Consider the following 13,878-nt stretch of genomic DNA (forward strand, 5'->3'; position numbering starts at 1 on the left):
TTGCTTCACCTTTTTATTGAAAGTCTTGATTGTTCATTGAACCTTTATTGTTAATTCTGTGCAAGGTTAATAGCTTCATAGAGTCATTCCTTAAGAAACTCTAAATGTAAGCCCTCAACAGTGATGTAAAATTGTAAAATTAATTTGGTTTTTATTAATTTTTGTTGATATCAGGACTGAAACTTCATAGTGTTTTGTAGTAAAAACATTTAGAATTTGTCTGTATGCCTATATTAAAATAACTTCATGTTAGTATTTCTTCCATACGTAATGATTAATTGGATAAATTTTAGACTTAAAAAGTTGTTGGAATAACTTTTGCAGATCTTCTGTAACTATCACAACAAAATAGATCAGATTTGTGAATAACATCTGCCAAGACTCTTTGTTATGGTTTGCTGTCAGATAGGCTGGACCCCCATTGCTGGGATGGTAGTTCAATGTATGCTGTTAGGTTATATATCATTGCTTTTTGGTGCCATGTCCTTGTGGCTTTCCCCCCTATACATTTTATTTGGTTCCAAAACATAGAATGAATCAATTCTCATCATGCCTGTGTTAATCTTGTACATAATTATTGCTGGGTTTTGCGAACTGAGGTGGCAGCTGAAAGTTGAGCTCTTCTGTATTGCTTCAGTGTATTTGGATCAGCTGAGAGGCCTAATCAGCTCCCAGTCTTTGTGTAAATAAATCACCCTATGTGATTTTTATTGGAATTCATTCTCTTCAGGTTATTCCATGTCCAGTTAAGGTAACTGGTATTTTAACGTTGCTGATGTATCCATTCTTTGCTGTATAAAATGATGACTGTCTTTGTAGCATTTTTGTAGTTGAAAAAATAATATTAATTTAAAATAAATGGTCTTTTTTATTATTAACTACATTTGCAAAAAAAGGAACATCTGCCTTCCAAATGTTATTCAATGATTGTAATTAAAAGGTTAAATAAAAGCTGAGGCAAGCTTTGAATTTTGAAGCATTTGCAACAGCTAGTAATCTGACTTACTGCAGACATTTTTGTCAAAGTTGAAAAAGTTAGAGCTAATTAATTTCTTGGGAGACATATGATGAAATTGTAGGTGTGATAACATATTTGAGTAACATATGGTCGTTATGGGGCACCTTTCTAATGACTGAGCACCAAGTTAAATATAGACTTTCCAGTTTTTCACTTCTTCTATTAGTGGTTCTTTGTTACTACAATTTAAACTCCTCTTATTTTCTGTTGTGCATGAAATAGGATTCTTTATAGGTTTGTAAGAAATTTAAAAAATATTACTACTGCAGTGCTGTGCTTTGGTGAAATTTACTGAGGCAGACAATTCAGCTCTCTTTGTCACAGACTTCTGATTTTGGTAGCATTAATTGAGTTTATGTACATTTTGACCTGTATTTTGTAAAATGTGAAACTTGCTGCCAAATGTTTAGGTGCATGTCCTCGAAAGTAGGAGCGAAAATATTTTTGAAAGCTTGGTAGAAAATGCATGTTGCTCCCCCTATATGTAATATATTGAAACTTACTTTAATAAGCTATTGTAATTTATTACATTTAAAAAGGAGGACAGGGGTATTTTTGGAACAATTTCTCATCCAGTCTACAAAGCCGTAATAAATTGTATCATGTTCCCTGAGAAGTGGTTCTGCTGTTTCTTAGGATGCTGTATATAAAGATTGTATTAGAATAAATAAATGTTTTCTTTTGTAATAAAAGCAATCAGAAGCTTTACCTGTTTTTAAATTTCATTTATCTAGTATTATAATACAGAGCAAATTTCAAACTTTATTATTTCAGTGTCAACAAGTGGAATGAGCAACCCAATATATAATTTAGTGATAATGACACACAAAATGAGGAAGGAAATAAAAATGTTTCAGGTGAAAATGAGGAACAAAATGGAAGGAGAAAAGTGTTTTTTGGGTGAGGGGGTTTGGAGAAAGTAAGGGATGCATGAGAAAGCCGCTCTTTCTGGTGGGAGAAGGTAAAGGATGGATGTTGATGGGGGCTAAGTATGTATGGGAATTGTATTCTGAGTTGAATAAGAATATTTTTGCAAGTCATGCTTTTGTCTGTATTTCAGTGTCAGATGAAATGAAAGATGTGGGGGTTTTATTGCTATAAAAATGACAGTTAATTAATTTGGTTCTAAAGGAACTCTATTGCTCATCAGTTTTGCATTGCTGGAGATGATGTGGGATTATCACAGAATCTGAATTCCTAGTAGCTGCAGCTTCACTTTTGAAGCCTTGTCATACAGCCTGTAACTGTGGCTACAGAATGAGGAAGGGGTTTTAACTAATACGTGGTAATGATTAGTACTTGAATGTGGCCATCCTTTTTGTACTTGAGAGTGAAAAATCTGTGGCGATACTTAGAGAGGAAGAGAAAATTTCATAGTGCTTGGAAGGAGCAAATGGAGAATTGTATCTTTGTAGCTATGGTGTTAGTGGAGAGGAAAATAGCCTGAGAAATAGAAGACTGGGAATGCCATTTTCACGCAGCCAAGACATCTAGCACTATGTACAATGTTGTTTGGATGTTCCTTCTTACACTGATTACACTTTTTTTTCTTTTGGATAATTTTTGTAAAAAGGCAGCTTTAATAAGTTTCTTGCTTTTTTGTATAAGATGCTCAGATGATATCTTCTGGCAGGCTCTTTGGCTAGAGAAGAGAACCAAATTATGATTTCTACCAATGAAATTGTGTTTTGCTGTTTGCTTTCCTTTGGTTATGTCTGGCACTTATGTATTAAGAATTACTCATGAAAATATTTTTAATAGATATAGTGAATTTCAGATAGAGTTAAGTTTCTCACAGACTACCTCCCCCCAAAAGTGTCAGGATGATCAAACTATTTATTTACTTAAATATTTATTTCTGCCTGTCACTGAAACATTAAGAGCATGGTCACAGATGGAAATAAGTGGAAGTGGAAGTAAGTCTAGAACTCTTACTTGGTTTAATGCTTTATGATTCTGTTTTTTTTTGTTAAATTAGAAATATTTCTGTAATTTTTAATTGATAATTTTGTCTAAATTAACTTTGTGAATGAGTTACTCTTTTAGTAGCAGAAAGGGATTGAATACCTGTTGACAATACAGGTAGAGGGATGGGGGTGAGGAGGCAGACTTAAGGCATTTATGTTCAATCCGAATATGCTGTATACATGATACATTTGTATATTTTTACTTCAGTGTGCTTGCCTACAAGTGACATTTGTATGTTTTTATTTTAGCCTGTTTGTCTACAAGTAGGTGTGTTTAATTCTGGAGTATTTGCATCTGAAATCATCAATAGTATATTTACTATGCATAAATTGTGGTGCCAGATGTGATGAGGTCAGGACTCCAGCTATTCATGTATTTAGTTATTTATTGTTAAAAATCGCTGAAGCCCTGAAGGGACTAGTGATCAGGGAGGAGGGTGTATGTTAAAAATCTAATTAAAAAAATAAGAAAAAAAAAAAAAGCATCTTGTGGCACATGATGAACTCTCACATCTAAGCATTTTTGGATGCTTTCATAGCCATCTGTAGAGGGAGGATCATTGATTATGCATCAGCCAGATAAAAGAGATCATTCTGATACATTTCTTTCTTCACCAGATACCATTTTACTGCAAAATACTTGTATTTGATCAAATGATAAAACCAAATTTTTTTGAGGGGTGGTAATAAAAGCATACCGTATAGAGAACACAAACTGTATGTTACAGTGAGAGGCTGGATTTCTCTTAGTGGTTTCTGATAGCTGTATAAATCATGGGAGGGAGGAAAATCTTGATGAATCATTTAAAATGAGTCACCACCAGACCCTCTCCATCCCACTATTGGTGTGCTTTTCCTGCAGCTTCTCTTCTGAGTTGAAACACTGTAAAAGGAATTTTGACAAAACGTAGTTTTCTACTTAAAACTTTGGATGCTCAGTTTAGCATTAGTTAATCTTCATAAATTACAAAACTAATGAAAAAAAAGAGATATGCAAAGTTGGTTGTTACGAGAAGCAAATTTGCCATCTGCATTTGGTGAGGAAGATAAAGTATAGTAGTGTATTAAGAATGTACATCAGACCAGTTAGGTTCCATAGCATATAGAGTGAGCAGTAGTTTACAAAAAGAGACATGGAAGAAAGATCCTCATAGTTTCATATGGGAGACTGACATAATTTAGAATAAATTCCTGTTCTGTTGCTGATCACTTTGTTAGAGGTGTTAGATCACAGCATAAACTTCGTTTGCCTGATATGAGCCCCATAATGATTTTTTTTTTTTTAACAGAATTTGGAATAGCAGAAAGCAAGAAAGCATGATTTTTGTATTCATTTGTTTGTTTTCTCTTTAAAACAGTCTTTCGGCTTTCAGTATTGAAATAATTCCAAACACTCAAATGTTAAAATATCACATTTGGCATATGACATTTCTCATTGAGGAACAGATCTGTATTTACCATTTTTCTCTGGTTTGGGGTTTTTCTTGGGGCTGTGGGTGGAATGTGATAACCATTTGCAAGTTTTGTACTGCATTTTCAAAAAATTTATAGGAATTTTTATATTCCAGCTCTTTGCTACCTGTTGAAAAAATAGGCAATTGAAGAAAATAAAGGAAATTGTCCATTTTCATTTTATGTTTACCTCAGCAGTTCAACACTGTGAAAGATGCGCTTATGTATTTTAGAGGATGTATAAGCTGGAGCAATTTCTGTTGTTTTACAGTTCTCACTTACTTGATACTGTGAGTGAATACTTTTATTACAGTTGCCACTGAGTTTGGGGGGTTTTGTTTTGGGTTTTTGTTGTTTTTTGGGGGGTGATTTGTTTTCTGGGGAGATCTCTAGATAGAGAAATGCAAGAAAAAATATGGTGTGCGAACAGTTACTCTTCGAAATAAAAAGATGAATTAAAATGTAGGTAAATAATAATGTACCATGGAAAATTCACCATCAAATATATACACATAAAATTAAGACTATACTTAATATGCATACACGGTAGGCTTTCTAATAAGTAACTGGGTGTAAGGGTTCTTAAATTCACTGTATCTGCTGGAAAATTTGAACAGACAATATGAAATGGACTTGAGACCAGCTCCTAAATAAATAATAAAGAAAATACTGACTAGCTTCTTGCTCGGTGACAGGAGCAGAGTTCCCATGCTAATGTGTATGTACCTGAAATTAAGCCTGCATAGTCAGCTTTAGTTCTGGCATTTTTTTAAACTTTTTGAATACTTCACATAGTATCTAACTAGTCAGCCCTTTAAAGGAGTTTGCTTTGGATGTGATTTCCTATTTAAAAGCCAACTGAAAAGTAATTATATCATGTGGAGTTATATCATCTCTCAGTTTAGGTTAGAACAGACATTTGCACTTGAAATATGTAATTGGTAGCTGTAACAAGCTTTTATCTGTAATGAGAGTTAGCTACTAGAGGGGAGCGAAACACTACTTCCAGTGGTTTTCACAGCTGTATGCTGCCAGAAGAATGTAACAACTGTGGACCCCTAAGTTCAGATCTTTTTGGGAAATGTACTTTCTGACCTTGCCACTCACTTTTCTTCCCCCTTTTACTTAATCCCACATTCCCTTTCCTTCTATATTCATATTCTCCTCTTTTGCTTGCCCTGCTGCTATTCATTTGCACTTACACCTTCCAGATCTGTCCCGCTTCTTTCTCTTTGTCTTCTCAGACCATCGTGAATCCCAGGTCTTGCTCTGTGCTCCCAGCTCATTTCTGTGACTATTTCTTTCAACTCCTAAACTTTCTAGCCATCCAGTTGCCCACTCTGGCCATCTTGTGCTTTTTATCTCCTGCTGCCCCATTGCCCCATTCAGAATTCTGCAATGCATTTGTCCCAACCCGAATTATTCCACCTGGACTGCTTCTTTAATCTCTGTGCCACCAGGACATCATTAAAGCTAATATTTGAAGTGCAAGAAGGAGCCCCTCTGCTCTCATTTGGTTGCCTGGCACTGTTGCAGAAAATTGATTGTCAGAAGGAGCAATTGCAGGAAATGACCTGGTCAGTCCCTGCATCAGGGGAGAGAAAATGGTCTGCGTAACAAGCCTTTGGAGAATTGGGCTGCCAGACTCAAGAAGTCGTATCTTAGCAGGTGTGAAGTAAGATAGATATATTTTTTTTCTTTTAATATTCATCACGTTTGTGTGGCTCTTCATACAGACATCTGACATCAGGTGAATCCCCTGCCAAACTGCAAGTTCCAAGCTTAATTTCAAAGTGTAGTTACTAGAGCTTTTTGACATAAGGTTTACTATAGTGTTTTTATACAATAGCATGACAATGTAGCTTCCCCTAATTCCCTGAGACATAACTGACTTGAGTCAACTTGTTTCAACTTGTATTCAGCTTCAGCTAAATCCGTGGAAAGATTGCCTCTAGGTAACATAGGAATTGGCTCAGGCTGCTGAGGTTACTCTTGTTCAAAGAGGTGGTGACAGCCACGCTTCTGCCTGCTCTTTCATGCTTCGAATAAGGTGATGCTGCCCTTTAGCACTCTTAGATTTTCTTCCAGAAACTGGTGGTTGTTACACTGAGAAGGAGGAAGGTAGAGAGGTTGAACAATCTCGACATATTCTTCTCTGAAAAGCCCAAGGTATTTTAAAGGAATTGATTTGCATTATGAAGGGGGAAAAAAAAGTTTCAAAATGTAGATATGAGACTTACAATTTAAGTTTATATCAACTAAATATGAATATTCCATTTATTTGACAAAAATATAATAGGTAAACCAATTACAGAGCTTTTAAAATGTAAATGTGTTTAAGAGGAAGCATAGATTATATATGTATGTGTAATTATATATTTATTTTCCCTTTTGTAATGAAATTGCCTGAATTTTGATAAATCAGAGCCTTAAAATTGTTTACCTGGTGTAGTTTTGGAAAATTATTTCTAATGTTAATTGTGCAAAGAAATTGGGTAGTGGTTAATTCTTGGTTGCCCAAGAAGTCCAGACTTGTTGGTCTGTCAAAATAACATGTGTAAGGTATGACAGCTAGTGTAGGTCATCAGCACACAAGGGAGGGTTATGTCCAGCATCTTGTTTACAACCCTTGAAGTCTGCAGTCCAGATGACCAGAGAATCATGTTTACAGTAGATGACACTTGGGATTTGTCATTGCACAAGTGTAAGAAGCAGGTTTGTACTCTTGGTGTTTGATGTCTGGTAAGACTCTCTTGGTATGTGGTGGCACGTTACTTCCTTTTCTCAACTGATTCTATTAGTGTAAGAAGGCTGTAAGAGTGTAAAGTTAAAAAAAAAAAAATCAGGCTAATGGGTTTGGAAGGAGATGGCTTGAAATGCTTGTGTATACTTGCTGAATGTGCTTAGTAAGGAAGTACCATTTAGCATGGTTATTTAAGCACTTTGCTCCTGGTGGAACTGTATTTCTGTTCAAAAGTGGTTTTTGCTGCCTGAGCTCCCCAACCTGCTTCTTGTGATTTTTTTTTTTATTTTTTTAATTCAATAGAAAATTTTTGTCCCACTGTCTTCGCTCTTCCACTGCAAATACTTCAGACATAAAACGTGACTAAATAGTCTGTTTCATGTTCATATACTGAATTTTCTAATGTCTGTTAAATGCTCAGTTCTTTTCCCTTTCTGTTACTCTCATGATCTTCTACTCCTTCAAAGGCAAGATTATCAATGTCCTGCTTTCCTGGGATCAGCCCCGGGGAGTTTCTCAAATAATGGTGCCCCTTCTTAGGAAGATGAAGTCAGGAATGATGAAAATGGAACAAGACCTAAAAATCTAGAAGGGGGATTATGTTATTGATTATAACTGTGCTCCTAGTTGTTTATAAAGGTGATGATATTTATAATGGAACTCTATGGATAGAGAATTACTCATCGATAAAATGAAACTGCAGAGGTTCTTTTTCAATGCTAAAAGTACCAGTGGTTTTCTACCCCCACCCAATATATATTTTTTGAAAGATATTTTTGTATTGGTCAGATACTAAAATACATATAACCTGTAGATTATACTTTTTCCCATGTACCAGAATATTTTTGGTCTCTTTGTAACTGCCCACTTGACACAACAAATGTGGAAGCTGGGCACCTGATTTAACTTGGAAATTGCATTTTGAAGCAAATACGGCTTAAGTCTGGCCTGCTCTCATTGAGACAATATGTGAGAGCTAAGATTCACACAGGAAAAAGACCTCTCATCTGTCCACTTATCCTTGAAATAAACAATACTCATGGTTACAGCACCTGTGTCCAAAAGTTAAAACATTCTAATTTTTGAGAGACATGCCTTCTGTGTCCAAGGGTTTAGAGATCTTCATGTAGGCAGAGATCAGAATTTCAGAAAGAACCTCTAAACTGTTTTGATATTGAATAAAAGACTCCTGCCTAGAAGGTACCACTCAGGAGAAGCCATTTAGAAGCAACTGGAAACCATTTAGCAACATCCATCTCCAAACTAGATCTTCTGACAGTGCAAATCCTGGAACACATGCATGGATAGACAGAGTCAGGAGCTTACTATTGCCTCAGTTTCGTTATATCTGCAGAAGCGACCTCTTCTGTAAATTAACAGGGAAGTAAGAAGAGTCCCGGTGGTTACCCTTAACGCATATCCTGTCTCTGATAATAGTTAACATTTGATGCTAGGGAAGAGTATAGAAGAACAGGGAAAGATGTTAAGTCTTCCTGCAGTTCTTCACAGTTGTCTTTCCTCTGTACTAGCCTGAACAGCTTGTGTAATCACCAGCTTCGGTTCGCCACGTCTTACCTTCTTTTACTAGTCACTTAGGACTATGTTGGACCCAAGGATAGATCACTGCAGGTACCCACTGGTGACCTTGCTTTTCATTGTGAAAACTGACCATTTGCTCTGCCTTTTTGATGCCTATTTTCTGACCTTGGTTGGTTTGATTTATTTATTTTTATTGTGAGGATTATCCCTTTTGTCATGTGGAAGTTTAGGTTTTTTAGGGTAAGGATATTGTTCAGTGTTTGGAAACCTATGCGGTCTACATCAATTGGATTTTTTTTCTGATCTAAATGCTTATTAACTCTTTAAAAAGAACCCTCAGATTTCTGAGGTGTAATTTCTTTTTACAGAGGCTGTTTTGACAGTTTTTCCATACTTATTTGTCTGCCCACTAATTCTGTTCCTGAGAGTAATTTATAGTAATTTGCTCAATTCAAATGTCAAGATTTTTGGTTTGCAGTTTTTCTGGATCTGTTTTGGAGCTCAGATTAGAATTTTTTTAAGCCATATTACAACTGGAAGAATGCAGAGGAAATCAGAATTGCTCAGGAAAATCTGCCTATGTAGCACTTATTGAATCATCCACGCATGTAAACAAATGCAAAAGCAGACCATCCTTTCACAAAGGCAAAAGGTTTGAAAGGATAGTCAAGCCACCAAAGAGTATTGGCTTTGAAGTAGAGCTGTTACCTTTTACATTGCTTAACTCATTTGTCTTTTAGCAGGAAGAGACTTGATAAAGCACTCGATCTGTTTCCTGTATTAACATAGAAACCCAAAAAGTTTATAGCCATGCTTTTCTGGCACAGCCACTTCGGTGAAAAACCTCAAAAATGTGATCAAACTTGTAAATCTGTAGTAATTAAAATCCTTTTTAAGTCAGAGTTGTCTGAGGAGACAGTGAGTGTACACATACGGGCTGCTGTGAAATGGTGGGGAGTTATCAGAAAGGAGCAGTGATGATCAGTAATGAACAGTTACGGAATTTGCTTGTCAAGACATGTAAGATGATGTCACCTGATATCAGAATCTTGCAAACGGTCCAGGATGCTGAAACTCATCTTTGGACAATCTTTTTTTTCTCAGTACTTTTCCTTTTTTTCCCCCTTGTCATAGACAAAGTTTTTAGCAAAAGATAGGGTTGTGAACCCAAGATCTGTGGGGATCATTGTGCTCATACGTACGGCATACACTGTGTCAAGGATATTGTCTTTCTTTGCAATTGTTTTTTAAAGATTCATGAAGTTGACTTCTTCACTTCAGAAGAATATTTAGCAAATTGGCTTTTAATGTTCCAGAAATTTGTTCTACAAAATCTCTTTAAGTTTGTAAGCTTGAATGAATTTGGGGGTTGGTTTTAGAGGGAATTCTTAAAACTGTTGAATGTATGGTAGCTCTGCACTTACGTGAACAAAAGGAGACTGACATATAAGAACAGGGCTTGAAGTAGAATTATAGGATGACACAGATTGGAGAGCTGAGGAAGAAAAGAGTAGTTTCAGAAAATATATTTTGTTTTTTACTTCCTAAAAGAGCAAATCCAGATGAAGTTTCTTAGATAAGGTGGTTTACTTCTATCATTTATATTCCACATAGCAAGCTGGTCCTCTGCCGTGCTCAGTATGCAAATATTTATCACAATAGGTATCCCAAAATATGTAAAAATCTGTTTGTTGGAGTTTTTTTGGTTTGTTGGGGTTTTGGTTTTTTTGGTTTCTTTTTAAAGTAAAATGTATTGTAATTGTGAGACTTTGTCAAACCTGCATGGCCTCTCTGTATTTCAGACATGAGCTGATGTTTTGCTGGTTGGCATCCTTTTGAAATTGTTGTGTGTTCCAACTTCTGCTGCATGGTACTGAGCACAATGATTTTGTCTATTAGTGGATGTGGGGGTTGTGGCCATGTATTGAGAGTGTTGTAAGTCATGTCAGTATGTAAAACTGTATCCTCTATGACCGCTGTGATGCTGCATGGGTACTGGGAGAGAAGACAAAAAGAGAGAAATCAAAATGAACAGTTAATTTTTTTCATGGTATTTTTCTTAACAGTGAAACCGCTTAGTATATGGCTATTCCTGGTACTGGCCAGCAATCAAGTGGCTGATAAGACAAATTAGTTGCAGTCCTGGTCTAAATCAGAAGCTGCAAAACTTTGAAACTTCACTTCTCTGAAAATCATGGGGAATTCACCCCAAGACAGGAGCACTGGGGAACTGAAGTGATTATCTCAAACTGTAGAGGAAGCTGTGAATTTCTTCTTCTGGGAGTTTGTCTTCCAGTGCTGTCAGTCGGTGATTCATCAGCCGACTGCGAGCCTGGAGGTGCACATTGCTATGGAAGGGGTGTCAGGCGTGTGCCTTTCAGCAGTGCTAAAAGCGTGGCTGAAGATTTTGAATGCTTGGGGTCACAAATCGGTGCTAGGTTTATTGATTTTATTTATTTATTTATTTATTTTCATTAGCTTATTTCTTCTCTTTAAGAGGTTGTGAAATTCATCAGATAAAGGGTCATTTTTCCATGGTCACACAAGGCCTTCTTGATCACTTTGGAAGGCCAGAATAGTTATTTGGGGTAGAAAATGCCTCAGTTAACATAATGGAAATCTGATGTTTTGGCCACAAGCCATTCCTGACGTTAATGATGATGCAATTTCAATTGCTGTTCTGTGAGGTCTGAGGTTTCTTGTACAACACTGACTTAAGAAGTGTTTTGCTCAGCATTTCATTAGGAGGGAAGATTTCCACAAGACCTGAACAGCCTGTGAATGTGGAAGAGTGAACAGAAGTTGGAGATGTGTCATATCAAAGGTAGAGGCTTCAGCGAGGAGCTCACCGATGCAAGACATGCATACCAGACATCTGGCAGAAGTATGGGGGGTCTGACTTAAAAGTTGGGAGGAAGATTTGGGAATATTTTCACTGAAATTTGTAGAAGTTTTGTGTAGGGATGTATCTGTGAAATACACTTTCTGGCCAGGAATTGGGGTGAACACGTTGAGATATGAGGCAAATTAAGGTATTGTAATGAAGGTGATGGATTGAACAAAATACAAGATAAGCTTCATTAAATTCTCTCCTTAAAAAGATGCAGACATATAACCTAGTTCTCATCTCAGTATTTTTAATGCAGATTTAAATATACATCCAGATATTTATAAGCATCATACAGAATTTTGTTTTATCAATTACGTAACTGTTACTCTGTACCGGTTCTCTCTCCTGCTCACAGTAACATTCAGAATGAATGAATTGCTGTAGGTAAAATAAAGTAAAAAAGCAACCTCCTCCTCAAGATCATATGCCAAAAATATATCACTGAAAGTTCTTTTCTTAATGTAGCTATACAAGGAATAGTTTGCAAGTTCAAAAACATATTAGCAGCCTTTCTCAGTGGAAGATTTAGTCTTGGTTTCAGCAAAGCTGTTCTCTTAACTCTCTCTTTAGTTTGTGGTTTTATCTGACAAGTTACTGAGCAACTTTACACTTTTTCATGTTTTTTCAATTTTTGAACTGTCATGTCTAAAATCAGAATCTCTTCTAAAAATCAGTAGATACATTACAGTTTTTCCTCATCTCATCTTTTGGTATTCTGTATGGTAAATACCCAGTAATGCAGATCCTCACTAAACATTCATGAAAAGAGTAGAATAAGATCTCATGCAAAATTTATTTGTCTTCAGCCTTCGTCATCCTGGAAAGCAAGGTGTCCTTTCCTTTGGGGTTAATGAAAAATGCTCATGTGTAAGAATTCAGAGTGTTTAAACTGCAATTTCCCATGAAAAGAACTGAAGCTTAAATCACCAATTACAACGGAAAGGTGATAGAACCGGGAATGTAAATGATATGGTTTCTTAGATTAGAAAATTGTCTCAGCTCATAGTTTTAGCTAAATATTTACAAAAAAGTTGGCATGCATTGTAGGGCTCATAAAACGAAGTAAGATTTCACTGTTTACATAAAAAGCAATAGTAAGAAAGTAAATAAGTTAACGTTTTGTGTAGCTAGCAGATAATTATGTCTCTGCCTCCAAAAGTAGAAATGATGTGAAAGACTGGAAAGGAAGTTACTGCCTCCTCATAACTACTGATGTTGATAGATTACATATCCATTGCCATCTTAAAAGATCTGTTGTGTCAAAAAAAGAGAATTTCAAGGTATTTACAACAAATCTGGGCATTTTTAAAGAGTGCTTCTTGGTCTGCTGCACTATTTCTCATAATTTGCAACAAAAAAACTTTTGGGTTCTAAGGGTTTGTAGGGCTTGTTTGAATGGGACAAAGGAAAGCTGGAGAATCAAACAGTACAGAGACGGTACCCCAGAGTTAAGAGTGCATATGCCAAACTGGACACATTCTGTATTTCATTATTAATATTTGGTAATCTTGTTAATTGAATTTTAGATATGTATGTTTATTTGATTGATTTTAAAGTACAAGTAGTTTAGTCTTCGTCCCTACCTGTCCACTAGGGGTTGAATTGCATTGGTGATGCAGGGAACGCAAGTCAGACTCAGAAACAAACAGAAGCAAACCATGAGGAATATATTTCTTTCTGCTTTAAATAAAATGCAATGACAATTGTACATGAAACGCTTTTTGCCCAGTGTGACACTTCAAGGAAAGGCCCGTGTTGTTGGCTGTGTTTCTCAGTCTCTTAAGCTCACAAAAGTAGCCCAGACAGTTTGCTGACCTCAGATAGACCTTTAAGTCTCTGACTTGTCAGACAAGAGGGGCAGCACTCTTCATTGGCATTCAGATCACAGGCAGCCACTGGGCTCAGCGCATAGCCAAGTACTGCTTTAGGATTTAGACAAAGCCACTCTGGCAAAACATCCCAGTTGTCAGGGTAGCTGGCGGTTTCCTAAAGAACTGTTACATAATGGAGAGGCTGAGAAAAGCTTTAGGATGCAAATTTTTTTTTTAAGTAAAAATTTAAAAAAAGAAAAAAAAAGTAAGTGGCAGTAATTTGTGAAAAGAGACATTGCCCCCCCCCGCCCCCCCCCAGATGATCTCATTCATTGTTTCCTCCTTCTGTTTAACTTCTCAGGGTCATAAATGTAGTTTGCTGTTTAAAACTATAGTGATGTAACTCCAAAGGTATTTTGTGGAAGAGGGGAAGGGAATTATCTGAAAGTATTTGGGAA

The 13,878-nt window shown here is 36.3% G+C and overlaps 1 protein-coding gene across 2 annotated transcripts in view; it reads left to right on the forward strand.

Annotated features, from left to right (window-relative positions):
* AKT3 (AKT serine/threonine kinase 3) overlaps nt 1–13,878 on the forward strand; it is a 147,020-nt gene that overhangs the window by 27,348 nt on the left and 105,794 nt on the right. The gene's annotated exons all lie outside the window — the stretch shown is intronic.

The sequence above is a fragment of the Egretta garzetta genome, unplaced genomic scaffold (genome assembly GCF_000687185.1).
Source record: "Egretta garzetta isolate BGI_Z169 unplaced genomic scaffold, ASM68718v1 scaffold248, whole genome shotgun sequence".
NCBI lineage: Eukaryota > Metazoa > Chordata > Aves > Pelecaniformes > Ardeidae > Egretta > Egretta garzetta.